The 26568-nt window shown below is 42.6% G+C and overlaps 1 protein-coding gene and 1 non-coding gene across 6 annotated transcripts in view; both read right to left on the reverse strand.

Moving 5' to 3' along the window:
* The window catches only part of BACH2 (BTB domain and CNC homolog 2), a 322272-nt gene that overhangs the window by 236414 nt on the left and 59290 nt on the right, over positions 1 to 26568 (reverse strand). For 2 of the 5 annotated variants that reach the window (XM_032484598.1, XM_032484600.1), the window contains exon 2: positions 5945 to 6057. The gene's annotated coding sequence lies outside the window, so the exon portion shown is untranslated. Of the gene's footprint in view, positions 1 to 5944; positions 6058 to 18187; positions 18401 to 26568 lie in introns of those variants that run through there. The other 3 variants (XM_032484603.1, XM_032484599.1, XM_032484601.1) reach the window with 3 other exon arrangements.
* On the reverse strand, positions 693 to 765 carry TRNAA-UGC. The gene has a single exon. It is a non-coding gene; the product is annotated as a tRNA-Ala (tRNA).

Genomic DNA, 26568 nt, shown 5'->3' on the forward strand with positions numbered 1-26568 from the left:
AAGAAACAGTCATACCATGTGCTTGCCCTCTGAGAGAGCCCTTGCCAGCATTCTGGGCAACATCCTTACCGTCTTTTAATCATGTATATTTAAAAAATACAGTGAGGTTCATATCTTAATTTATTTAATTCATATCATAATTTAATGTCTTATTTCAAAATACTATTTTCAGTATGAAAGAATGCACATGGCTAAAGAAAATGTAGAACATACAAGCAAAAAGAAGGTAATGCTCTTAATACTTTGATGTCTATCTGCAATCTTTTTTCTGTGGGTAGACATGTATCTTTTTTAAAACAACGAAATTATGATCACAATGTACATATTGTTAAGTAACTTGCCTTCTTCATAATTTATTTAGAACATCTTTTTATATCATTAAATATTCCTCTATCCCTCCTTGGCATTTTTACTGTATGGATGTACCATGGTTATCCTTTTTAAAATTACTGTTATAATTATTATAACACAACATGTGATGAGTATCTTAGCTAAATTTTTTTACCCATTCATAGCAATTTTCATTCAGTAACTGTTCTAGAAATGGAATTAGAGTCAAAAGATGTATTTTTTTAATTTCTTTTTTTTAAATATTCTATTTTCTGTATTTTATTTATTTATTATTGTATTATTTAATTATTTTGTTTTGGCAGTGGTGGTGGGGGGATGTAGTTAGGTTTATTTACTTTTAGAGGAGATACTGGGGATAGAACCCAGGACCTCATGCATGCAAAGCATGCACTCTACCACTTGAGCTATACCCTCCCACCAAAAGATGTATTTTTGAGGCTCTGATACACATCAAATCCCCTTAAGAAATGTTCTTTCACTAACTGTGAATGAGAGAGCCTGACAGTCCCATGCACACCTTCACCGAGTAACTTTTATAAATCCTCACCAATTGCATAGGTAGAAAATGCCATCCCATCATTTTAATTTGTCTTTCTTTGATAACTGTTGACACTGAATATTTTCTTACATGTTATTTGCTCATCATATTTCTTCTTTTATTGGGTTTACCTTTGCCCATGTTCTATTAATTACTCTTACCTTACTAATTTTTTGGAATTTGACATAAATTAGCTAAGTTATACTCTCTGTCATTTATGTTGTAAATATTGCCCTGGCTGGTCTTTGTCTTTTAAGATAGTTCAGAATGTCTTTTGATGGAAAGAAATTTTGAGGTTTCACACAAGCACATTTTCTTCCTTTACAATTTCTACCACTAGAAATTAATAAGGCTCTCTTTATTCCAAGATCATTTCATTTTCATTTGTATTTTCTTCCATTTCACTGGTTTTTGAAGTGTGTGATATTTCTCCAAAGTCTGCCAGGAGGGGAACTTGGCCATTGCCTTTAGAAAAGCAGCATTGGAGACTCATGGACTGGTCATTTGGTGAAACCACCAAGAGGGTCCTAGAAAGGGGAGGAGAGAGATCTTAAATGTTTATTTTTTACCAATTCCTTACACTGCACCCAAAAGCTCTGTTAACTTGCTCTTTGAGTGAAAGAACTTTCAAATGGAGAAAGTTTTAACATTAGGTGTATGTTTAAATATTAAACCAGTATAATGAAACGACTCTTCATCTTGGCCAGAATGGAAGCTCCGGACAGCAGACACCTTTGTTTGTTCACTGGTGTACTGCAAGCGCGGTGTGCGGTACATGGTGCACGTGGCCTAAATATGTGCTGGAGGAGCTGGTGTTTAGTCAAGAAGAGTTATGTGTCTGCCAAGCGCTGGGTGGGAGAACCAAGGGCCTTGAGGTCTGGACTTCACCACTTCATATTAAGGAGTTGCAAAGTAAGAAAAACTCTAAATGCAGGCAGAAACTAAATTTCAGTGTCACTTTTTAGTTGACTGTAGAGTCACTGACCTAACTGTAAAGGTGACGCTGCCTCAAACCTGGCTCAGTAGATATGGTGCTGAATACTGGGAAATATGCAGAGAAAAACTCTGTTGGGCAGAGAGTAAGCAGAACAGTGGTGTCCACCCACCAAGAGAGATAAGAGACCCTCCCCTCCTTCATTTGATGCTATGGCACTTGTCCAGAGCAGGAATAATCAGATTTGGCTTTATTTGAACGTAACAAGGAAGAAACAGTTCTCAAGGAGATTCATTTTCACTGGGGCTGGGGAGGGGGCGCATTCTGTGTAATAGCAGAAAAATCGATTATTTTTCAGTTAGATGGAGTGGCCTCACAAACTCAAGGCAGAGAACAGCATGGATGTGCCTTCATGAAAACGATGACTGCCAGGGAAAGAGTTTAGGGTCATAATTCCAAGGTTGCTGCTAGGAAGAGAAATCTTCCAAGAGCAGAACACTGTTCCTGGAAGGGTGGTTTCGTGTTACACGGTGGCACGTACTGGATGTATGTCATTCAGCCCAATCCGCTTCCGTAAAATGCCATCCCGTCCAATTTGCTTCCCATTTGCCTATGATTTTTCTAAGTGACACACTACATCCTCTCTTTACAGCATGATAACATATACATATCACATATAAACACAAAACATTAATCCTTGTTAGCAAAATTTATAACATATTATATGCATTATATATTTATACATGTTAACAAGCAAATAGCCAAGAAAGTAGGAAGGGTGAAGACTTTGGACAAAACTTAAAGTTAAATCCTAATTATAAAGTTTTGATCAATATAAAGGTTGGAAAGTCAGTTCTTGGAAAAAGATCTAAGGAGAGTTCGAGAGTTGGAAAGATGGTCTTCAAGTCTGCAGAGGGCCAGGGAGAGTGATCACCCTGGGGAATTTGTGCACCCAGTTTCTTGAACATGGAAGGCTAGAGCATCAAGCCCAGAATGTACAACAATTAGGGTCTGTTTACAATACTTAACAGGTGAATAGATGTGAGGGTATCACTCTGTATAAACCTTATGGGTTGGGTATCAAACTGACATGTCCCATGTGCACTACAGCACTGGGTCCCAGCGAGCACTGTGGCCAGGAATGCCCTCTGTTTCCATCTTCTGCCAGCACTAAAGCACCAGCGTGTTAGCTGTCTGAGGGCTGGTGTGTTCCCAGATCCAGGCACAGATAGAAGTTCCAGAATGTGAGGAATGAAAGCCCTAATTGGTGGACAGCAGTTCACTGACTATCAGGTTATTCCTGTTTGATTGGTGAGACAAACTGTCGATTCCCCTGTGCCACATGGCCATTCCTGTGCTTTCTAAAGGGTATCGTCTCCACTGCTGCCTAACAGTGATCAGAATTGTCCTGGTGCTTCAGAGGAATGACACTGGACCCTGGATGCTACGGCCCTCCTCCATCCTGACAGCTCCCTAATTAAAGTGTTCCACAGCTAGCGGGGGCTTGGGAAGGAAAGAGAGTGATTACTGGGAAAGTGTACAATTCAAATTTCTCCAACTTTCTAGGAACACATCTACTCAGAAAATCAATCACACCCACCAAATATTTCCAATGTGCTAACTTACAAATCCTAATTGATGAGATGACTGTCTAGTTTTATTTGTGCCGAGATCTGTTTCCTCCCCAGAAGGTGACCTATTTTTCTCTTATGCCCAGAAAACCATAACAAAAATGCTGACCTATGGAGGTTACACATCATGCTTAATCACTACTTTAAACTGAAATAACATAAAACAAAGCATTTACTGGGTCACTCAGGCAGAACATAACCTCCCAAGCAATGGACACACCTACTGAGACACTTGAAATTTCTAAGGAGTCTAGTTCCCAGCTGTGCGTCGAGAGCCAAACCATGACATCAGGCCTTGCATTGCCCTGGAGAAACTTAGGGCAGGGCTGTCATAGCAAACTGTGCTTGCCAAGCGGAGATTTCCCCAGAGTTGTCTTAGCTTTTCATTCCACCAAACCCTCTCTAATAGAAGCCAAGGTCTGCAGTGACCACAATGATGGATCTCCTCCCTTCTCCTCCCTCCAGTCATGACCTCGGAGAAGAATGCCTGCCCACCTTCCAGGATTCTGAAAGCTCACTTCTCAAAAACTGTTGGAGGGCATTTGCTAAAGGAAATAAGTCAGACAGAGAAAGACAAATACTGTATGATATCACTTGTATGTGGAAGCTAATCTAATACAACAAACTAGTGAATGTAACAAAAGAGAAGCAGACTCACAGATACAGAGAACAAACCAGTGGTTACCAGTAGGGAGAGGGAAAGGGAGCGGGGCAAGACACGGGTAGAGGGGTGAGAGGTACAAACTACTAGATATAAAATAAGCTACAAGGATATATTGTACAACACAGGGAACATAGCCAATATTTTATAGTAACTATAAATGGAGCATAACCGTTAAAAGTTGTGAATCACTGTATTATATGTTTCTGTAACCTGTATAATATTGTACAACAGTTCCTCAATAAACAAATATACAAACTTTTTTGAAAGGTAAGTACTGATGCCAAAGTGCCCCAGGGGGAAGGCCAGCAAAGGTTTCCTTCTCTTTGGCTTGGCTCAGCCAAATGAAAATCTCTCAAAAAACAGCTGCTTACTTCTTTCTGATCACTTCCGTTGGGGTAAAGCAGCTGCCCCTGAGAAGGCCAAACAAATGGCCATGAGAAAAATCACCACTGGAACAGGGATCCTAGTAAAAGACTCTCATTAAGCTGCATGGGCTTTCTAAAGCCTAGGAATCCCGTAATATGTTTTTAAGACTGAATCATCTGAAGGTGCTGTCTGACTCCAGCAGAACCCATAGTTACCTCTTCTTGCAGGTCTCTGGAAATCTCCTCACTGTCTTAAAGCCTTCAGTGGCTCTCAGAATGTGACCCTTCCCTCCTCTGGGCTCATATCCGCCATCCTCTGCCAGTGCAGGTATTCTCAACCAGGGCATTTTTGTCCCCTCAAGGGACATTGGCCAATGGGTGGGGATGTTTGTGGTTGTCACAGCTGAAGTGGGGGAAGGGGAGTGCTACTAAATATCTCCAATACAGAAGACAGCTTCTCACTACTAAGGATATCCTGGTCCAAACACAAGTAATGTCAAGGTTGAGAAAACCTGCTCCAGCCTCACCAAAATTTGTTGTTCTCTTAACACATCACAGTTTCTCATATGCTTTTTGAGCCTCTGCATAGGGGCTTCCTTTACCTGGAATGTCCTGCCCTACTTCCGTGTGCAAGAAATGACCATGCTTCATACAGAATCTAACTCAAGATGGCACCTCCTCTATATTCTTGTTTTCACATCCCCCAAAGTTGGATGTCCCTTCTGTGCTTCCAGAACTTCTGGTACATGAGTTAAAATACTAGCCACAGTGCCTCCAAATCATCTGTCTCCTGCCGAAGGCAAGACCTAAACTCCATTCATCATCGATCCCCCATCTGATAATCAACTGCTGCTTGCTGGATCAATCAGGGAATAAATGGAAATGCTGCAGATGCACCTAAGACTCTCTGGCCACAATGTCTAAGGGACAACAGTGTCCCCAACACCAAAAAGAACAACAGCAGATATTTATCAAATGCTTATAATATAGACAGGGACTCTTTTAAGCACTGGTATACATACTAACTCATTTCATCCTTAGGACAACCCTATGAGGTAAATACCACCACATCGGCATTTTACAGATGGGGAAACCGAGGCATGGAGAAGTTAAGCCACTTTCCCAAGGTCCTCAAAGCCAGTATCTAAAAGAGCTGATATTTAAACCCAGGTAGCTTTTGGCTCCAGAGCCTCAATCTTCCAATATTTATGCAAAGGCAGTTATACTAACAAACAATATTTCAGCTGCTCAGAGGTCTCTGACAAACACAAGTGACACCGCTGGAAGACTCCCACAACCACCAGCTCCTGTGACCCTACCTGTCAACACTGCTCGCCAACCTCTGGAATGCTTCTGGCAGGAGATGCAAACTTTTTGCACCACTGAAAGACATCCCACACTCAGAAAAAATCATGGTACCATAAAGAAGACCCAAGAATGAGTCCTCAGAGTACCCCTTACCTTGTTCATGCTGTAGGGACTGGAGCAAGGGATCAGACATGTCACAATGTGAGGCAGCTCTTAAAGACTCTCCTTGTTTCTGTAGACCTCACTTCCTGAAGCAGACAGCTGCACTGCAAACACAAAGAGGAGATCCATCAGCTGGTGTCCAGGAAGGCCCAGAGCAGTCCTGTGGCCAATGGATTTCCTGTTATATGGCAAGGCTCCATGCCCGTGTTGTCCACTACGGTAACCATTAGTTGCATGTGGCTACTGAGCACCTGAAATGTGGCTAGCGCAACTAAGGGCTGAATTTCAAATTTTATGTAATTTTAGTTAAAGTTCAATGTAAATAGCCCCATGTAGTTAGTGGCTACTATATTGGACAATGCAGTTCTAGAGAGTCAAATCAAGAGTCTTGAAAATATGAAAACAAATATATGTATGTATATGCATGACTGGGACACTGTGCTGGACACCAGGGATTGACACATTGTAATTGACTGTACTTCAATTAAAAAAATATATGTATAATTAAAAAAAAGAGTCTTGAGGCCACAGACACTGGGCATGCCAGTGACCAAGGAAAAGCTGGATATTATTTGCTCAGAGTGACTGCAGATACACAGGAACAAGAACATGCATTTATTTAATATCTATTTTTTGAGTACTTGCTAGGTGCTGGGTACTGAGGATGTAATGACCAATGACCCAGCGAAGTCAGTTATTTAAGGGTGGCTAGTGCAGGCCTTGGCTCCTAGCATGTGAGCAGCACTCACCGTGCCAGGCCTCACTGCCTCCCATGATGCACACAAGGAATAAAGGAGCAGACCAGCTTTTGCTGGAGCCTCATGGTACCACTGCCAGGGCTTAACAGCCAGAACTCCCCACAGAGCTCCTTGGGAGGCAGTATTCCATCAGGAAATTGAGGAGGTCAGTTTTCCGTGGGCCAAATGAAGCACATGATCCAACATGCCCTCAAATGGGAAATAAGGGTCCCTGTTTTCATCCATGCTGTTGGTTCTTTCGGTAGGTTTTCTGAGTCGTTTCAGTTACATTTCAGAATAAAACAGTCGCTGTTCAGTTCCAGGATTCTTAGTTTGTCAAATATTAAGGAGAAAATATAGAAAGAAAATATCTTCAAGCACTGAATTAGATCTGTAGCCTTTTCCTTTGAAAGATGTTTATGGGAGGATTTGAGAGGAGGACAAAACATTGTAAGGTGCCTTATAATCACCTTATTTCTGTATTAGTTTTTCAGGCTGCATCTAGGAAAAATTTATATATCTGAATCTTTCCACAAAGATGGGAATTAGAGATTTAAATGGAATTGCAGTGCTTCAAAAGTATATATTATCTTTTGTAAAAGGTTTTATTGAGAGCATCACGCATATGGTTAATGAGTGAACAGAGCTGTATATGTATGAATGAATTAATGTATGTGCTTAGGTATGTATGTATGTACATAGGTACATGTGTATTAGAGGGCTTAGTTCAAATGCAATGATGCTCCAATTTAATCTTAGCTGGTGCATTTAATAATTAAAAATTCATAATAAAAATTTAAAAAATACAATTTAAATTATAATAACAATATAGAAAATGTCCAACAGGAAAAGGAAGAAGTACTCAGAATCCCACTAGCCCGCCCCCATCTTTAGTCCTCAGCAGTCAGCCTTGGTCTGTGGGAGAAAAACACGAAGCACGTCTCCTAAGGGAATCCAGGGCACAGAAGTCCAAGGCTGTATTCTCCACATCAACATCTTTCACCGTTAAGAAAGTGATTCTACAATATACATTTCCAAAATGTAAACTCCTACTCCACACACATGACTATTCTGTGAACATAATATTATTAAATTCCTCCTATAAATCAGAAGATGGGGAAAGGAAATTGCAGATCACTCCCTGGCTATTTGAGACACACTGACTCCAAAGAAAATTCCACATTCAGTCATAGCAATATCGTATTTTAACAATGATGTACATACAACACACAGAGACCCTGGGATTCTGACTTGTAGCTTAAATACATCCAAACACCTTCATAGGTACGTGATGCCTGGGTAATCATTGTGTCAAAGCCAAGAAAATTCAGCATCTAATTCTAACCCATCCTAAAGGGACTGGAAGAAAATTATGCATATAACTTTTACTCTTTGACTTTCCAGAAGCAGATGCTAATGAATTTCTGGGTTTTAAAGCAGAACTCTAGGCATGTCGATTCCTTTTTAACACATGTATTTGATCTGTTTAAAAACTAGGGCCCAGCACTTAACTGGGAAGCTTGTCCGAATGCCTGGCAGAGACGCCAGATGTCACAATTCCATTCAAATGTACACAGTGGTATCAACACAGGAAAGGTGGGCACAAGAAGATAATAACAAACAGACAAGGATTCTTGAACATAATTTCCCCAAGGAAATTCCACCCAGCTCCTAGCATGCCGCCATCCCCACTCCCTCAGAACTGGGCTATCCCGTTTGCGCTAAACTAATTTTGCATCTTCTCCTGTGCCCTCCCACCCCAACCCCAAGTGCTCTTACATTATTTCCATGTATGTTGGTTCTACAACAAAGTCAGAATAAAAACTCTCCAAAGGAAATATTATCGTCACTCAGAAAGTTCTCAATAAACATTACAAATAAATTTTTTTTCCTCTTCTCTCGTTCATAGAGCCTAAGATGATATAAGACTCAGTGTAGGAGCTTACAAGTAACGTGGATAATCGCTGCAAATTGCCGTCAAGGTTTATTCAAAAGAGAGAAAATCTTTTAATGTATAGGGTCATAAATCTTTCAAAAAATATTGTTAAGAATACCATACAGTGATGTAGTGCTCAAAACTGTGCAATGCACTTTTATCTTAATACTCTTATTTAGTACTGAGATCAATCTGATTGGTAGTTTTCTTAATTAGGAAACCAGATGCAGGGAGGAAAAAGAATACTTCTTAGTCATGCTGTAACAGGCAGCAGACCCTGGACTACAAGTGACTTCGTTTCAAGATACTACAGAGTTAAAATATGTTCAAAGACCACAAATAAAAAACCTCCCTCAATGAAACACACACAAACACTACCATTAACACAAAACACCTCAGCAAATGGGTGACAGAATTAGAAACTGAGTTAGATTGCTTCTGGACAGCAGTGGAAAAGACAGAGCTTCCTTCTTCTAGCAAGGTCTTCCAGTCTCCTTTGAAATAGACAGAACCTGATCGTTTTATAGCCAATTCAGAAGAAAAATCCATAGCTTAAAAAATGAGATGGTTGCTTGAGTATAAAGCCTTGAGGGCAAAGATACCAGAGTTCCCACTGTGGAATTAAGGGAGTTTTCTTTTTTATTCTATTTTCCAATGTATCTTTTTAATTGTTCAAGAAGCTGGATTCTTCTAATACTAAACAAAAGGAAAGTACAGATACCTTTCAGGGGTGGCTGGGGAAACCAGTGCCAGAAGCCAAAGTGTGACTTCCACTCAGTCTATCTGAACAGAGTTGGTTCAACAGGCAACAAAGCCCATGGTCAGCCTGAGGCTACTAAGAAGTTAATGAAATGCAATTCATCTTTCCAGGCACAGAAAGAAATGTGGGGAAGCAGAAGAGGGAGATGGTACGGGTAAGAAGAAGAGACTGAAGAGAGAATGAAAAGAAAAGGGGGTGGCTACCAAGAAAGGAGAAAAACTAAAGGGCAGGTGAGTAAACAGAGCCCTGGAGACGGGTTCAGTGATGTGGCTGAGTGCCCCTCACCAGCCAGTCCTCACTGCAGAAAAGACGAAGAGATTCAGGCTCCCGGTGACGTGTCCACATCCTATGGCTTCTCTAGGATTATATACGCTCGTGGCCTGGGTGGTAGCAAGTGGGAGCTGGAGTGAAGTTAAGAATGGGCCTACCATTTTCATCACTGTTTATTTACCATCAATCTCTACCTACCACAGAGGGAAGTCTGGATCACTGACAGTGTAGCATGAACCAACTTTATTCTCTCCTCCTTACTTTAAAGAGAAGCTTAAATGTGTCAAAGGGCTGGTGTGTGTGTGTGTGTGTGTGTGTGTGTGTGTGTATTGTGCTATATCTTGGCCTTTGAAAATGCAACGAATACTTATTACCAACATAGTAATCAATGGACTATGATAGGCTGGGATTTTCTCCCCGCTCCAACTCCCCCCCCCCCCCAACCCTCTTCCAGGACTCTCATTCTAGAAGCCTTTTGTAATATAACTCCAAGCTGGGTAGCTCAGGCACTCCTGTGGGAAACAGGCCAACGGGAGCCAGTAGGTCACTCCTCAGAGTTCAAGTTCCCGCCGGCTTTTAGATATAACGCACCGAGGTCAGACTGTGGAATGGCCTCGAGTCCCTCCCCTCCCACCACTGAATCTAGCAGCGAAGGGCTGGAGCGTGAGGACCCAAGAACTTGTAGGGAAGGAATAAGTGAAGTAATAAAAAGACGAACAGGTTTTGGAGAGAAAAGGAGAGAAGGCACAATGATGAAAGTCCAGAGGAAATTCTCTAGATCTAGGACTTAGGAACTTGGGAAATCAGATGAACAGATGAGAGAAATATCCCAAATATCCTCCACCACGGAGGGGTAATTTCCATGGATCGGAGTAATTCACATGTCTCTGAAGTAAAGTTCCAACAACCTTCGATTGGAATCCTTGTGCGTGACCAAAAAATGGAAGACTATTTATTATGGACAGTCCCCAGTTCCTCCCTTCCACAATAAGGGACATGGTGCTGGAATTAAAGGATTCAAAGTCAAGGCAGCAAAAAGACCTGTGTCCCCTACCCCAGCGCACACACACCTCCCAAGTGGCTGTGTCCCTCCTTTCTTCCTGAAGAAGAGGCAGCAGCACCAGAGCAATGCCCCCTGAGGAACTTCTTGGGGGTCCTCCTCCATCCTCAGAGCTAGAGCAGACACATGGCTCTGGTTCTTCAGGACTTCCGAGTCCTTGTCGCTCCCACCTTTAGGCAGCAAACATGCCACAACATGGTTCTGCTCCAAGAGATGTGACAATGTTGGCCATCCTGCCTCACTCCCCTGTGTGCCCTGCCTTCACAGCATGCCACAGACAACATACAATCCAAGCCAGAAGGATGAGAGCATCTTGCCACCAAGCATCATCAGAAGCCTTCTTCCCCAAGGATAGGCCAGGCAAGTTGAAAATTAATACTCTGAAATATCAACTAGCATATGAACTATGGTTCAACAGGAAACTGTGCTAAGGAAGAGGAAATGAGAGGATTATAAAGGGAGAGACACTGCTGGTAACACACAAAAATTGTCTTGAGAGCCAGATGGGGGTGAGTAGAGGGTCAGTGGTCCAGGGCCAAGTGGTGGAGGGTCCACTGCTTTTGGATGACTACTTCAGGCACACATGCTGGGGGTTTCCCACACTTACTCAAATCCTAAGTCAGCATACCTAAGATTCAGGGGCTATCACTTTAATAAAAGATCAATTTCAGTGATTTAGCAATATCTTAATTAAAGGCACAATATACAAGAGCTCCCAAGAAGGTAACTGGCTCAGCTTACTTCTCTTGCTTGGGTTACTATTTAAACCAGGGGACATAAATTCAGATGCCTTCAGGGTCAAGATAGAATGAGATGAAGGAATAGTCGGGTCAGAAAAAATGATGAGGAGGAGGTAGCCCAGAGGGCCTGCCACTCAAGTGTAGCACCAGGAAGGTAGGAACAAAGCACGTGTTCCCAGAGCTTCTGATATTCAAGAAAGCCAAAAATATTGACAGATTATGTAAAATCATGTGCTTTTTCAATGTTGGCAATTTATATCAATATTTTGGACATCCCACTGGGTTGGATTTGGTCAGCCAGTCTGTATCTATTATTGTCCACTTTTCATGTCATTCAGGGATTTTTTGTTCCTTTAAATCTCAGAGCTAGCAGCTCCCAACCAGTCTCCTGGTCCCTCTGGGGCTGTACTGCTGTGGCTTCTCTGGGCACAGCAAGCCCTGTGGGAAGGGTGGGCAAAGCAGGGCTCTGAAGCCGCATCAGTCAGTCTTACGTCAGCTCTTCCTCTTGGCACTAAACCTTCTCTGAGCCTCTATTCCTTCATCCATAAAATCTGGGGAAATTCTTTATACCTCCTAAGATTGTTCTGAGGACTAAAAGGAGTAATATGAAGAACGCACTGGATGCATGGTGTTAAAAAAAAAAATGAGGCTCTTCCCTTCTGCCTATTTCCCATTACCATTTGGCACCACCTCATTCTGCTCGTAATTGTACGTAGATGTTTACCCCTCAACTACCCTACTGGATTATAAGTATTTCAAGGGAATAGATCTTGCTGTTTTATGTCCAAATAGCCAGCACCTATCCCACTGCCTTACACATAGTTGGCACTCAGTACATGCAAAATTTAATTATAATGTTGTTATAGTCTGAATGTTTGTGTCCCTCCCCTCCAGATTCGTATGTTGCCTAATCCCCAATGTGATGATACTTGCAGGCAGAGCCTCTGAAAGCTAATTAGTTTTAGATGAGGTCATGAGGGTGAAGCCCCTATTATGGGATTAGTGCCCTTATAAGAAGAGATACCTTGGAGAGAATGCATACCACGTGTGCATGCATTCTCTCTCTCTTCCTTTCTCCTCACCAGGTGAGGATACAGCACGAAGTCAGCTCTCTGCAAGGGAGCCCTTTGATTAGGAATCAAATGGGCTGGCACCTTGATCCTGGACTTACCAGCCTCCAGAACTGTGAGAAAGAAATTGCTGTGCAAGCCTCCCAGTCTGTGTATTCTCTAACAGGGGCCTAAGCTGTTGGTGGCAAACATTTAGGAAGATCTTCCTTAAATCTGGCACCAACTGAGCCTTATTTCCTCTCATTCTATCCTTTTATAATGTTTTCATGTCAATATCTATATCTACTCCTCGTTTGGCCGGAACATTTTGAGACTAAATGAAAGAATAGGTTCAAATTAAGAATAAAATACTGGAGAATGTTCTCTTGAGAAGTATGGCGTCACTGTTAGGTTGACAGGGTCCTGTTTAGATACTCTTTGCATGCCTCAGGAGAAAAAAACTAAACATGAGATTTCATCACCCTATTCATAAAGAATCATGCCTTAATTTTAGCATCCTCATGTTTGCCAACAGTGCATATCACTGCCCGGAATGTACTTGGTGGCTGGCCAGAGTTCTAGGCAATCCCCAGTCCGTTTGTCCACTTTGGACTGAGAAGGCTGACTTGTATTCATAGAGGACAAAGGTTTACTGACCGTGACTGACTTACCCAGGTTGCTTTGATTTTATGCTGAAAGAATCCCAGAGACCTTCAAACAATCTCAGCTTCCCTCTCCCTTGGGGGTTTGCTGAACAATTCAGGCAAACACATTTCCTGTGATTTGGTGAGAAGCTAAAATAATTCAACAGAAAGCCTGTCAGTGGGGGACTTCAGGATGACCCATTGAAAAGGAAGCAAAGACAAGGGAAATCACTACAAAGGTATCTCTCTACAGAAGCTCAAGGGGACCAGTGGTCTCTCCCATGAAAGGTTTCTAATCAAGGAATTTAAACATTCTCAGGAATACCCTGAGGATAAGTCGTAGTGAGAGGCGATCGCCTCATTGGGGGCGAGTACTTAAAACTGAAACTCATCTGCTTAGTAAGCCAGACTGGGTGTGATGCCTTGTTCCTCTGGGAATAAACATTCATTAATCCTTAGAAGAAAGCTCAGCGTGGCATGATGGGCCCCAGTTCAAAGGAATGTCAGGACTCACTGTCAACCTCTGCTTTTCTGAGGCTCAAGTTCTGTCCTTTCCAACACCAGCTTCTCCTGCTCTTTGTGCACCTTGCCCTCACGTTTCCTTCTACCAGGGTCCTGGGCCTTTCAACACTCTTGAATCAGTTTCATATCTATGTCAAAATAACTGAAGTCCCCACATGGGCAACTAGCGGGTCAAGGGGCCCCACAGCTATTCAAACACTGGATTCCTACCTCCCCACCCCCGTGGCCCAAACACTCACGCTCCAAGCCCCACACAGACTCGGGGAATTCTTCTTGCTGTTTCTGGCCAACAATTCTTGTGTGAGTGTAAACACAACAGCCCCTGGAACCGAGAGCCTACAGCCAGGTCTGTAGCATCAATGTCTTCTGACACCTGGGAATTTCCCTTTCCTGTCTTCAAGTTCACTCTGCACTTATTATTTTCTATTTTATCCAACATACCTTAGGATTTGGGGGAAGTGGGTGGAGTGGGGTCGGGGGCCAGGCTGCATCAGCTTCATATACTAATTCCGCCAGAAATTCTTGTTTGGGGTCCCTAAACTCAACTCTGCCATATTCAGTGGTCCCCTCTATGGCCATGTGGCTGTAGTTCAGGCTAGAGCCAGAAACAGGTTCTTTGTAGCGTATGCTCTATTGTTGTGACTCACAGCCTAACTCTTCCTCATAGCACAGTGACGCCAAGGAGGAAGAGCTTAAGGGTTAGGCAGGGCATTGAGAAAAGTGTCCTCGGCCAGCATCGGCGGGCAAGCTGTTACCCCAAGGAAGCAGTCTCCTCCCTGCACTCTGCACACACCACTAAGTCTGTCCTGGGTTCAGAGTAAAGGAACGTGCCTTACGTTCACTTGTCAATGATTTAGAACTGGATAACCACATGCTGATGCGTTGGTAGCAGGAGAGAGGCAAAGAGGGCAGGGAATGAACCCAGGACACAACCACCTCCCATATCACAACCATGGTCTGGAGAGTGGCTGCGTTCTCCAACAGCAGCCAAGAGAACAGCCACAGAAAACAGCTCCAGCCGCCAACCTGGAGGCCTCGTCCCTGGGGTTTCCTCTGATCTCATTACAGCAGTCGACACTCGTCCTCACAAAACAAACAGAGGAAATTTATGCCTGCCTTAGCCTGCGGAGAGCTCCACATTCCTTGCTTAACGAGAGTTCCAGCTTCAGAGACCACAGCCACTGGGATAGAGAGGATGTCTGCTTTGCTCCAAAGCAAGAACTGTGGTCCTGCCTCTCTCCCTCTTTCTTGGGCTGGAGAGGAAGGCAGCGAGCCTGGAGAGAGCCCCTGAACTTGCGGCCTGGGGCTCTGCTCCGGCCCCTGACGAGTAGTTCCCTTTCTTCTTCTGTCAACACCCTCAAGCTCAGTCAGTGGGGCCATTTACTCCTGAACAGCTCTGGGAAAGTGCAGCCTTGAAGGGTTCCACCTGCCAAGGCCAGAATTCCGAGAGAGGCTGTTCTGTGTAACAAAACTCTAGGGTGTCTGGTGGGAAAATGTTTTCCCTAAAATACCCTTGCCTGAGCCTTGGAAAACTTTACCTAACTTGGGGTTCTCACTTTTAGAATAAATGGTGGGAGGGAAAATGTGACTTTATATCCTTTAATTCCCTCTCAGATGTAACTGAGTGCCTAGTTCAGGAGGGAGAGGGTGAACTTCCAAACCAAAATAGGGACAGAGCAGTGGTTCTGAGCCAGAGTGATTTTGCCCCCCCCCCCCCAGGGGACACCTTCAATGCATGGAGACATTCTTGGTCATCAGGACAGGGGGGAGGATGCTACTGGTATCTAGTGGGTCGAGGCCAGGGATGCTGCAGGATGCTGCTACCTACCAGGCACAAAACAGCCCCCATGGTGAGAGTTACCTGCTCTAAAATGCCAACAGTGCTGAGACTGAGAAATCCTGATGCAGAGGGAACACATAAGGATGTCAGTAGGTTTTAAAATAATGACAACTCTTAATCACATTACAGTAATGTTGATATCTCACAGTCAAAATGTGCCCAATTAACCACCACAAAAATTTACCAGTTCTCTCTTCAAGTAAAATAAATGAAAATGGCTTTGTAACTATGCAGAGTCAGATCATGAGAGAAAAAAGTGGAGTAATTTCAATTTTAGATGATGCTACACGTGCTGTGTTTATTCCAGGTAAAGGTGTGATCTGCGTGCTCACCATCCTAATTCAGTGGTGAGTACAAATAGAAGGAATTCACAAGCTCAGTTCCATGATTACTAAAACCATACATGTAACTTGAGTAGATCTAGGTCTGGAAAAAATGGCAAAATATTTCAACTTTCTACATACCAACAAAATATGAGGAACCACGGTGATGTTGACTTACATTTTGGAGGTTTTTTAAAAAAATTGCTGCATAGTGGGGCACTAAATAAATGCAGAGTTGCAGAAAGGGACCATAATGAAAACAATCACGGTCCCTCTTTTGAAATTTTCCCATTTCTAATTTTCTGCACCTGTTTCAAAATACTCCCTTTCCTCTACATAGCAGACTTTCAGCACATCCGGTGTAACAGTGTATACTGCACGATAACCCAGTCGTCATTCTCTCATGAACTCTTTTTATTCCAGAAAAAGAAGGAAAAATCCCCATCCAAGCACAGCTAATGCATGTAAGCAAATCCAAAGAAGAAGAAGAAAGAGAATTTCATGAATGAGCAGGGGACAATTTTTTAATGGAATGTTTTAAAGGCTTGTGGTCTAAACAGTAAACAAAACTGATTTGCTCAATGTTAATACTGTTTATCATGATGTAAGAGTTGGGCTTTAAAAAAAATGTTCCAGAAGCTAGGGGAAAATGAATACGGTGGTAGGGGAAAATGATACCTTCCTTGGCATTTCAGAATCATTGCTCAATGCCTCTTGAGCGAGGAAGCATCGTAATGACTTTATTTTACCTACCGCAATTATGGTGCACCGCGAAGTCATTCTCCACCATTGCCCACTTTCCTCCCTCCACTCCAGCCCTGCTCAATCATCTCTGGAAACCATTAACTGAGAGTCCTGTTCCAATTTTCCTCTCCTCCCTCCTCGGCTGCCTCAGTCATGCTGGAGTCAACAAAGCCAACTTGTATTACATCACAGAGCAAACTCATTTTCTGTAAATCCTCTCGTTGGTAGTTTACCGCTACTGGAACCCAACGTTGTCAACAGTGTGGTCTTTGTTTGGTGGGTGTTGCTTGAAAAAAAATAAAAATAAACTAAAAAAAAAGGAAGACGTTTTCCCCACACCCCTTTCCTCGTTTAAATACAGGCCAGTGGTTGGAGGCGCCTGGGCAGCCTGGCTCCACCCCGCTGTGTAAACTAGACATTACCTTATACACAAATGAATCTACACATTCCTCAGTCTCGCTGCCTCGCTGCACATTCCTCTGCTCCTAGCATCACACCCTTCCCTGCCTTCCCCTCCTCTTTCCTCTGCCCCCACCCTCCTTTTTTTTTTTTTTTTTTCAATTTCCACTGCCTCACTGTGTTTTTGTGTAAATGATCTCACATGACTCAACAAATCCATCTGCCTGAAGCAGGCCAAGTCTGGAGCCCTCCCAGGAGGGAGGAGAAGAATTGCTTTGTGGAAAGGACCTGGAGCGCTGCCCTTCCTCTGGCTCAAATTACCCGCCTGTCAGGCCTGACGGATTTGGCTAAAAATAAAAGGAAGCGGGCCGTGAAAAGCAGATGAATGGGCTCAGCAGTTCCTTAGATAACACAGGCCTGCTGTTGCCCTGAGCTCCCCCAACAGAAACTTCAAATGTGGGGATTGGGAGGGCAAGGATGGGGTGTCCAGGTGAAAGTAGGGGGACAAGGTCTGGGTCGTAGACTTCTGCCTGAGGGAATTGTGTGTGTGTGTGTGTGTGTGTGTGTGTGTGTGTGTGAGAGAGAGAGAGAGAGAGAGAGAGAGAGAGAGAGAGAGAGAGAGAGAGAGAAAGAAAGAGGCACACACATACACAATCACATAAAAGGGTCCTCAGTAAAACAGCAGAGTTCAGTGGAGTGAAGGCGTGGCTCATTAAAAAAAAGAAGAAAAGAAAAAAAATGTTGTTTCCACTACAAAATTACCGTGCTCCCTACCTCCCAACACCAGACATTTTAAGCCTCCCTATGATGTCACTTCTGCATCCCGGGCCAGCAAAGAGCTCAAAGTCTTTCTTGTGAGTGGATGCCCAGCGCCCGCCCGCAGTGGGTATTAAGCACTTAGGTTGGCAATGTAATGACACACTGTAACAATCTGTAATATGAAGCAGTCAGCAAAGCCCTGGCTCGGAGAGCTGTTTCTCCCGACCATTAACCATATGTTTGGCTCCTCAGTGAGCCCAGAGCTGTTCCAGCTCACCATCTGGTTTCTATCCACACAAGCAACTGCAAAATACAGACCATCTCCCTCTGGAGTTGTGTGTTTCTTTTTCTCTCTTTTCCGTTCTGCCCTTCCCCTTTCCGCTTCCCGACTCCTTAGGTTCCCTCAGCTAAAGAATTCTCTGCCATTCATTACGTGCAAAGAAAACTTTACCTGACGTGGCAGCGGCAGAGCCATTAAGAACGCACAGCTGTATTGTAAACACGCCAGCGGGCCGGTCACCATCCGCATCCGTCCCACGTGGTCTCTGCCCCCTTCCTCATCTCCTATGGAGTGCTGACACTTGATCCAGGAGGTTAAAAATAGGGACATTCTTGACAGATCCAGGGGTGGTTGTGGTGTCCGTCACACTCACTCCATATTCTGGGAGTGGGGCTTTAAAACACACACACACACACACACACACACACACACACACACACACACACACACGCCCCTAAGTTTGCCTCTGCATTCAATCCGCATGACATCAGCCTCACACAGATGACATACTGGCTGCAAATACCCAAGTCAACTAAAGGATCCTATTCCTTTTTCTGCCCTAAAGGATTCAATCCCAAGTGTGTATTTTCCTTTCTTCTTTTCCTACAGAGCCCAAGCTGAAAGAGCCGACGCTTCAGAAGAATAAGAGCACACAGCCATTGTCACCAAACTGATGATCTGCAAAACTTACGCTTATTTACGTCGGCATTTAAATAGCATACAGTAGTGACATGGGACAGGCTGGTGGAATTCATACACTTTCCCTACAATGTCTCCCAAGTATTTATCCCAGGTTTTCTCCTTTACACAATTTCAGGCACTTCATAATTTTTAAAAAAATTTAAGAAGAGACATTTGATAACCAGAAATTAGATCATTTCCCCCCTCTTCCCACAAGAACTATATGCGTATTACCAGCCCATTTTACTGAATTAGGAAATTAAATTCTTTCCCACACCTTAAAAAAAGAATCTGGTTTCCCACCAAGAACAAAAGGAAGAATATCATTAAAAAGTAATTAAGCAGAATGTCCAATTTTATCAACATGGCAGAGCTAGGGAGGTTCCGTCAGGGGAGGGCTGTTTATCCAGGCTAACAAGGATGCCGGGAGGTCACCACCTGAGCAGATCTCTTACACCCACTGCCCTTGTCAGCCCTGAAACATGTCTCTTGTAGCTATTTCTACCAACAAGGGACATTAAAATTCTGCTGCATGTAGGTTTTAGAGAATGACAAAAAAAAAGGAACTTTCAATTTCAGAAGACTTAAGAAATTGTCCACAGAAGATGGGTTCAATTAAATGCCGTTTTTTTGATCCCCAAATCACAGTACAAACTTAAGATCTCTTAACTTCACTCACAGTATCATTAATAAAAAAAAAAGAAAAATGAACACTTCACAACTTCAACATTGTCACAGTCTGCCTGGCTCTTTAAGCACTGCAGAGTCCAACTGTTACAAGGTCCTTATGCTTTTCTTAAATACTGGTGCCCCCCGAGCCCAAGTATGCCAGGATCCCTGCAGGTCGGCCTGGCATCAGAATTTTTGAAAGCTTCCCAGCTGTAGCTATTAGGCAGTTAGAGTTGAGAATCCTTACTCTATGTGAACTTGTGTGATACTAGACACCACCATATCAAAACTAAAAAGAAACCTCTGGAATGGAAACGTAAATGAAATTTAGGATTAGGACAGTGGCTTTCCAATCTGTTTAGAGGTGAAATCTTCAAGCAAGCAAAATCTTATGTGAAATCCTGTAAACAAAGTAGTAAAAGTAATAAATTGTATGCCATTTTATACTCTTAGTCTGTACAATATCCATGGATTTCGTAAATTCAAATGTATAATTTTTTAATTGCTATAAGTCAACTAATGAGAACAAAGAGGCCATTTTATTGAGCACAAAAATCTGAAATTGGGGTTATGTATTAGAGGTCCAGGGCTGTCCACCTCAGCATCCCATTTTTTGCATGGCCAATAGTTCAGATGATCAAGGCTGGATGCAGGTAGAAAACAGCAGTGTGTGCTGTAGGATGAAATTAATTCATACATTAATTTAATAAATGTCAATTACATGTCTAATACACACCAGGTACTGCCCTCAGGGGTCATCATAGGAATAAATTGCAGCCTTTTCCCTTGAGAAGCCTAGTTAAGAAGACACCTAATGGCAGCATGGCAAGGCCAGCACAATATCAGAGGTACCACAAGCCTGCCATGGGGAGAAGAGGCTAATTCTGTCTGGGGAAATGGGGCAAAACTTCACCAGCATGGGACAATTAAGTCAGGTCCTAAAATCTGAGCAGGCATTTTATAGCTAACAAAGAAAGGGAAAGACAGCTCAGGATGAAGGAACAGAGGGAAAAAAAAACAAACCATAAGTATAAATAGGCTTGGTGAGTTCTGGGGTTATGAGAAATTCTGAGGAAGGCAGGAAGGTCTGGAATATGGGGCTGAAGAGGAAACTGAGGTCAAGTTATAAGATACTTAAATGCCATGATACAGCTTAGACCAGCACTGATCAGCAGAAATCTTATGGGAACCAGACACACAATTTCAAATTTTTTAGTAGCCACATTAAAAAAAAGTAAAAAGAAACAGAAGGAATTAATTTCAATGATATGTTACTTAACCCAAAATATTATCATTTTGACACGTAAACAATACACAAATTATTAATGAGATGTTTTATATTTTCCATACTAATCTTTTTAGAACAGGGTGTGGGTTTTATGCCTATAACATATCTCAGTTTGGATTGGCCACATTTTAAGAGCTCAAGAGCCCTGTGTGGCCAGTAGACACTGTCCTGGACAGCTTGGGTTTACATCTGGCCCTGCAGGCAGTCTCAGCCAAAGTACTTGCTGGGACTTGTGCTAGTAGGAGACAAGTGCAGCAAGGATGTGCAGAAGCAGAGGGAGGGCTGGGTCCAGGAGAGGCTGCTTCCAGGGTCCAGGAAAAGGAAGAAGAGAAAGATGAGGCTTCAGAACCAGGACAGTAGACCTGGCCTGGCCGTGGGATGGCATGGAAGGGTCGGAGTCAAAAGATATTTCTAGAAAGAATTCAGAAAACTTTAAATAACTGTACACGAGAGATGAAGAAGGAACCATGGAACCATCCAACATGTTTTTCATGTTAAAACTTGTGCTTAGTGTGAAAAGTTACTGATTGTGCATTTAATACAAGGCTGTACTGCTCCTTCCAAGCCCACCTCCCTCTGTGGTGGAATCCAATGCCGTTTAATAAACAGATGCAGGGGATCCACCATGTGCCAGGCAACACCAGGCACTGGCATGAATGAGACACCAGTCTTCCTTCCAAGGGGCTCAACAGAGTGCAAGAGACAGAATTACAAATGACCACAAAGCGTTAAGTGTATTAACAGAACGATATGAAAGAAGGTCCGGTAAATGTTCCATAAAATACAACGTAACTATTTCCTATGAAATATTCAGTGGCACTTTTGAGATAGCGGGGTGTGGGGGGGGCGCTTTCAGATTGTAGTTGTCTTACGAACTGACTTTTAAAACTGATGTAGCACACAGTGTACTTTCGTGTTTGTATCTGGTTGTCTCGTGTTAAGAAAATCCTGATATTCACAGATCACTAAAGGTATGACTTGCTCAACTCTAAGACCAAACAGATTCAGACACATTTTCAGATGACTCGCTTGCTATCTGCTACTCTTACTACTTATGATCTGAAACTCAGAAACTGAACTGACAAGAATAATACTGTATCCTTTGCTACTGGAACTCACTCTGGGAAATTCTGTACCCAAATTTTGGAAATGTGTGGATTGGCACAGCAAGGAATAGTTATATTGGAAATGACAACAGTTCTTTAGCAATTCACTTTGTAATCTCATGATATGCCTCAAACTCCCCTAAAAGCTTGAAAAAATGCAATCGTTAAGATTTTTTATTTCAAATTATAATCACTAGTGATAATCTGACAATTAATTGATTTAATAATTTAGTCAAGAAGCATCCAATACATAGAGTGGGGATACAGGACCCTAAAACCGAATATATATCACTAAGTGATGGGTGCTGTGTTCACTTACTGTACAACTGGCCATTAACACACACAGAAGCCTACACCCAACAGAGGCTCCCTAGCCCTGCCTAGCATGTAACTGAGCATGCAGAACACATGTCACATGAGGAATTTGCCTGTTCAACTTATGATCAGGCTGGAATCGGAAGAATACTGGTACAGACTTCCTTACCAACAACTCATAACAAGTTCAAATACATATATAATCCAAAACAGCAGAAAACACTTAATTTCAAGGTTAATTTGACAGTCCAATTCAATGGGTCAGTTGTCCCAATGTGTTCAAATTTGGTATGGAACATGTTTAAATGTGCATGTTTTTAAACAATGGTTGTTTAAAAATGTTCAAAATTTATAAAAAAATAAAATGCAAATTAAACGTTTGCACAGTCCCTCAAGTATCTCCAGGGAACTTCTGTAGACCAGAGTTTGAAGACTACTGGTGCAGAGCCTTTGAGATCCAAATGTAAATCTAAGAGCAATACTCTGGTGTCCCTTCTACTTAGGATCCTCAAGTCATTCCCAAACTTTAACCAAAGACAGATATCATCCCCCATCATTCTAAAACCAGTGAAGCTGAGAAACAAAACTGCAGAAAACGTTTGAAGATTCACTAGTGATTTAGAATTAAAGAGGCCAGGACCTAAATCTGAGACACATGGTGTTCATTCACTAATTCATGCAACAATATTTACTGACACCTACTATGTGTCAGGCACTGTTCTGAGACTTGGGCTATATCAGTGAAGAAAATAGACAAAATCCTCTACCTCTGTGGAATCTAGAGTCTAGTAGGGGGACGCAGACAATAAACATAAATCAGAAACATAACAAAATAAAGTTATTTTTGTTATAAGGCAATAGGTGCAATGGAAAAGTATTGACTGGGGTCAGAAGAATTGGAAATCAGGTGGAAGAGGAAGGCTGCCATTTTAAATAGGATGGTTGTGGGGAGGGTATATCTTAGAGGTAGAGTGTATGCTTAGCATGCACAAGGTCCTCGGTTCGATCCCCTGTATCTCCATTAAATTAAAATAAATAAGACAAACGAACTTATTTATAAAACAGAAACAGACATAGAAAGCAAACTTATGGTTACCAGGAAGGAAGGGGTTGGGAAGGGATAAACTGGGAGTTCGAGATTTGCAGTTATTGGTATATGTAAAATAGATAAACAAGTTTATACTGTATAGCACAGGGAACTATATTTGATATCTTGTAGTAGCTTACAGTGAAAAAGAATATGAAAATCAATATATGTATATTCATGTTTGACTGAAGCATTGTGCTGTACACCAGAAACTGACACACTGCAAACTGACTATAGTTCAATTTAAAAAAAGTAAAATAAATAAGTAAGTAAACTCAATCACCCTCCCCCAAAACAAACAAAATAAAAGTAAATAAATAAATAGAATGGTCAGGGTGGGTGAAAAGGAGAAAGTGGAACAAGAGCTCACATAAACCCTGGGCAGGCCATCAGAAGTGTGAGTGTGTGTGTGTGTGCGTGTGCGCGCGCACGCGTGTGTGTTCCAAGAACAAAAGTTTGCCTTCACGTGAAGATGACGTGAAGTTTGGATAAGGCCTTCATCCATTTGATTTTCCATTAAGAAACTTATCCCTTAGCCTCATGCACTGTCCCAATTTCTCTCAACCAGGGCAGATTCTGGTTTGCGACAAATATTTTTAAAGTACAGCACCTTCTATGAAGTAAAAGGCACCCTAGTAACTCCTGATAAGCAGAAAGTGTTTGGCACCGTCAGGAATACACCCTGCACATTCCTCCGTCTGCATGTTCCTCAGACACGTCCCACCCACACTCAGACCCTGGCCAGCCAGATCAGCAAATGTGCCCAGCTCACGCTCCTGTAAAACAATGGGGTCTTTCAGGCCTTACAATCTTGTGAAGAAACAGGCTGAAACGTCATGGGAAAAATTAGGAAATATCGGAGGAAAACAGCACACAAAACAAGGGGTGGAACCACTCGCTCACGTGTTTTAATTCCCGAACAAAGAGAAACAACCGTGACAGCCCCCTGCTTGCGCTGACCCTTCATGTCAAAGGAGAGGCGTCCTAACTCCTTTTCTCTTCCTGGGGATTACAGCGGCGAGACGAGACGTCGACAAGACATCAGGATGAGAAAATTTTCAACCTCAAGAAGCAGAGTTAATTTCAAAAGCTTTACTCTCCAGAAAAGCATAATGACCAACCCAAACTTCCAGCCTTGTTCAGTGATCCACAGCACCAATGCAATTACAGACCAACTGGGCTTCAACCACCACACAACGGAAAACAGACTCCTTCTACCATACCATATTTTTTCAGCTCTTCCAAAGTCTTCCTGTTCTGAAATCTCATACAACACCTCAGCATCCTTCCTCACCATCTGACGCACCCAGTTTATACCTTTCCCACCAGCCTAGCTACACCTCATTCCCCATCCCCCCACTTTTGCCAAAAGTTGCTCCACTTGCAAATTACCTGCCTCCTTTTATCCACCAAACATTTCTGTCATCTTAAAAAAAAAATCTCAATTTAAGACCCAGTACCTACTGCAAAATGAATTTCCAGATTAATCAAGTACATTTGCAGACTTGTCAACACATTCACCCTTCTCTTTTAATACGTCTTTATAATCCAACTGTATTTTCTAGTAGATAAGTTAATCCAACTTTCCTAAACTGAGAAAATCTGAGTCAATTCTTCCTTACATGATCTCCAATTTGCACCATATTTCTATCTGTAAGATTTCATCAACTGTTAAGCACAGCAGCCATTTCAGCTGTCTCCCATTAGTGAATCCGATGGTCAACTGTTTTGGGAAAGGACCCAGAAGTGGTTTATTATTCTAGAGCATTATGTGGAAAAGGTGTTTATCTTACTCTTGGAAGAAAAAAGCAATGTGTATTGAAATCGTAAAAATGTTTTAAACTGTTTAAAACAGTTTCAAAAGAAATACATCTCATAGTGAAAATCAGGAGTCCAAAGAGGCTGAGAACCTTACAAAGAGATCTCACAGGCATGTCACCAGTATTTCTCCAAGAGCCTAAGCATGAGAACAACTTTTGGGGAGAAACTGTCACTCGACAGCAATGTAGAATTTTGAGTCAGGTAGTGAACTGAGCAGAATTAAATGCAAATTAATCATGCTGGCTAAAAGGCAACAGAGGGCAGAGGTGAGACACCGTCAGAGGTAAAAAGTGAGATCAGGCCACAGAGATGCTTCCATAGTCAACATGCTTGTGAAGTTACAGACCAAGTTCTCAAACCACTGGTTCAAACTCTGCTGCACATCAGAATTACCTGGAGAGATTTAAAAAATCCCACCACCCAGGTCACATTCCATACTAATCAAATCAGAACGTCTGGGGTGGGAGCCAGATGTCCGTGGTGTTTCAAGATCCCCAGGTGATTCCAATGTGCACCAAGGTTTTGGAACCACTGTCCCAGACTCTACTGGTGGAAAGTTTGGCTCAGTGAGGAATGAGCACGACCGACAGGAAAGATGGTGATGGTGGTGAGTCCAAGTTGGCTGATACTGTTAAGTGGGAAATCACTGCTTTGGTTCATTTTCTTTGATTACCATAATGTGATCTATTACACAGTCCGTAAAAGGCTCTAAATGAACTTGAGGCTTTGGGATTTAGACTAGGAAAGGGAAACCAGGCATGATGGAACCAGGTACAGGCCCAGAGAGCAACAATAATCACTGGAATGTCGACAACTGTGCCATCAAAGGACTCGGCTTTAGGGTAAGCAGCCTGGAGGCGAGGCCTTGGTCAGTCATCTGCTGGCTGTGGGGCCGCACACAACCTCCCAGTCACATGACTCAAGTGTTCCATCTGGGGCAGTGGTTCCCAGCCTGGGCTGCTTATCAGCAAACCCAGGTGCAGGCTGCAACCCCAGAGATTCTGACTGGCCTGGAATGGGGCTAGGGATCCATATTTTAAAAGCTCCCCAGGTGACTGTTGTGTCACATGAGTGTGGAGAACCACAGCAGAGAGATTATGAGACAGGGATCTGAGGCCACACCACTTGGGTTCAAATCCCTGCTCCACCAGTCACTAGCTATGACTCAGTTTCCTTATTTGTAAAAACGGAGCTAATTGATGACACTACCTCTGTTGTGGGGGTTAACTGATCTATGCTGTTGGATTATCAAGAGGATTCAGCATAACATCTGGTACATAGCAAATGCTCAATTTTATATTATTGCATACATACATATATGTGTATTTGTTGTAAGGATTAAATGGCCTGTGTATATAAAGTGCTTAGCACCATCTCCATACAGAAATGCTCAGTAAATGTCAGCTAAGCTGAAGCTGATGACAGAGGTAGTGGGAAAATGTACTGGAACTGGTTGTTTCCTGTTTGGGGTTTCATCTTCTCACTGCATGGCAGTCATTGCTTCATAAATGAAACCTACAATATATGAGGATGCTGAGGAACCACTCTGCTCTCTCTTAATTATCAGGAGGTCCACTAACTGGGG

This window comes from Camelus ferus, chromosome 8 (genome assembly GCF_009834535.1).
Source record: "Camelus ferus isolate YT-003-E chromosome 8, BCGSAC_Cfer_1.0, whole genome shotgun sequence".
Lineage (NCBI taxonomy): Eukaryota > Metazoa > Chordata > Mammalia > Artiodactyla > Camelidae > Camelus > Camelus ferus.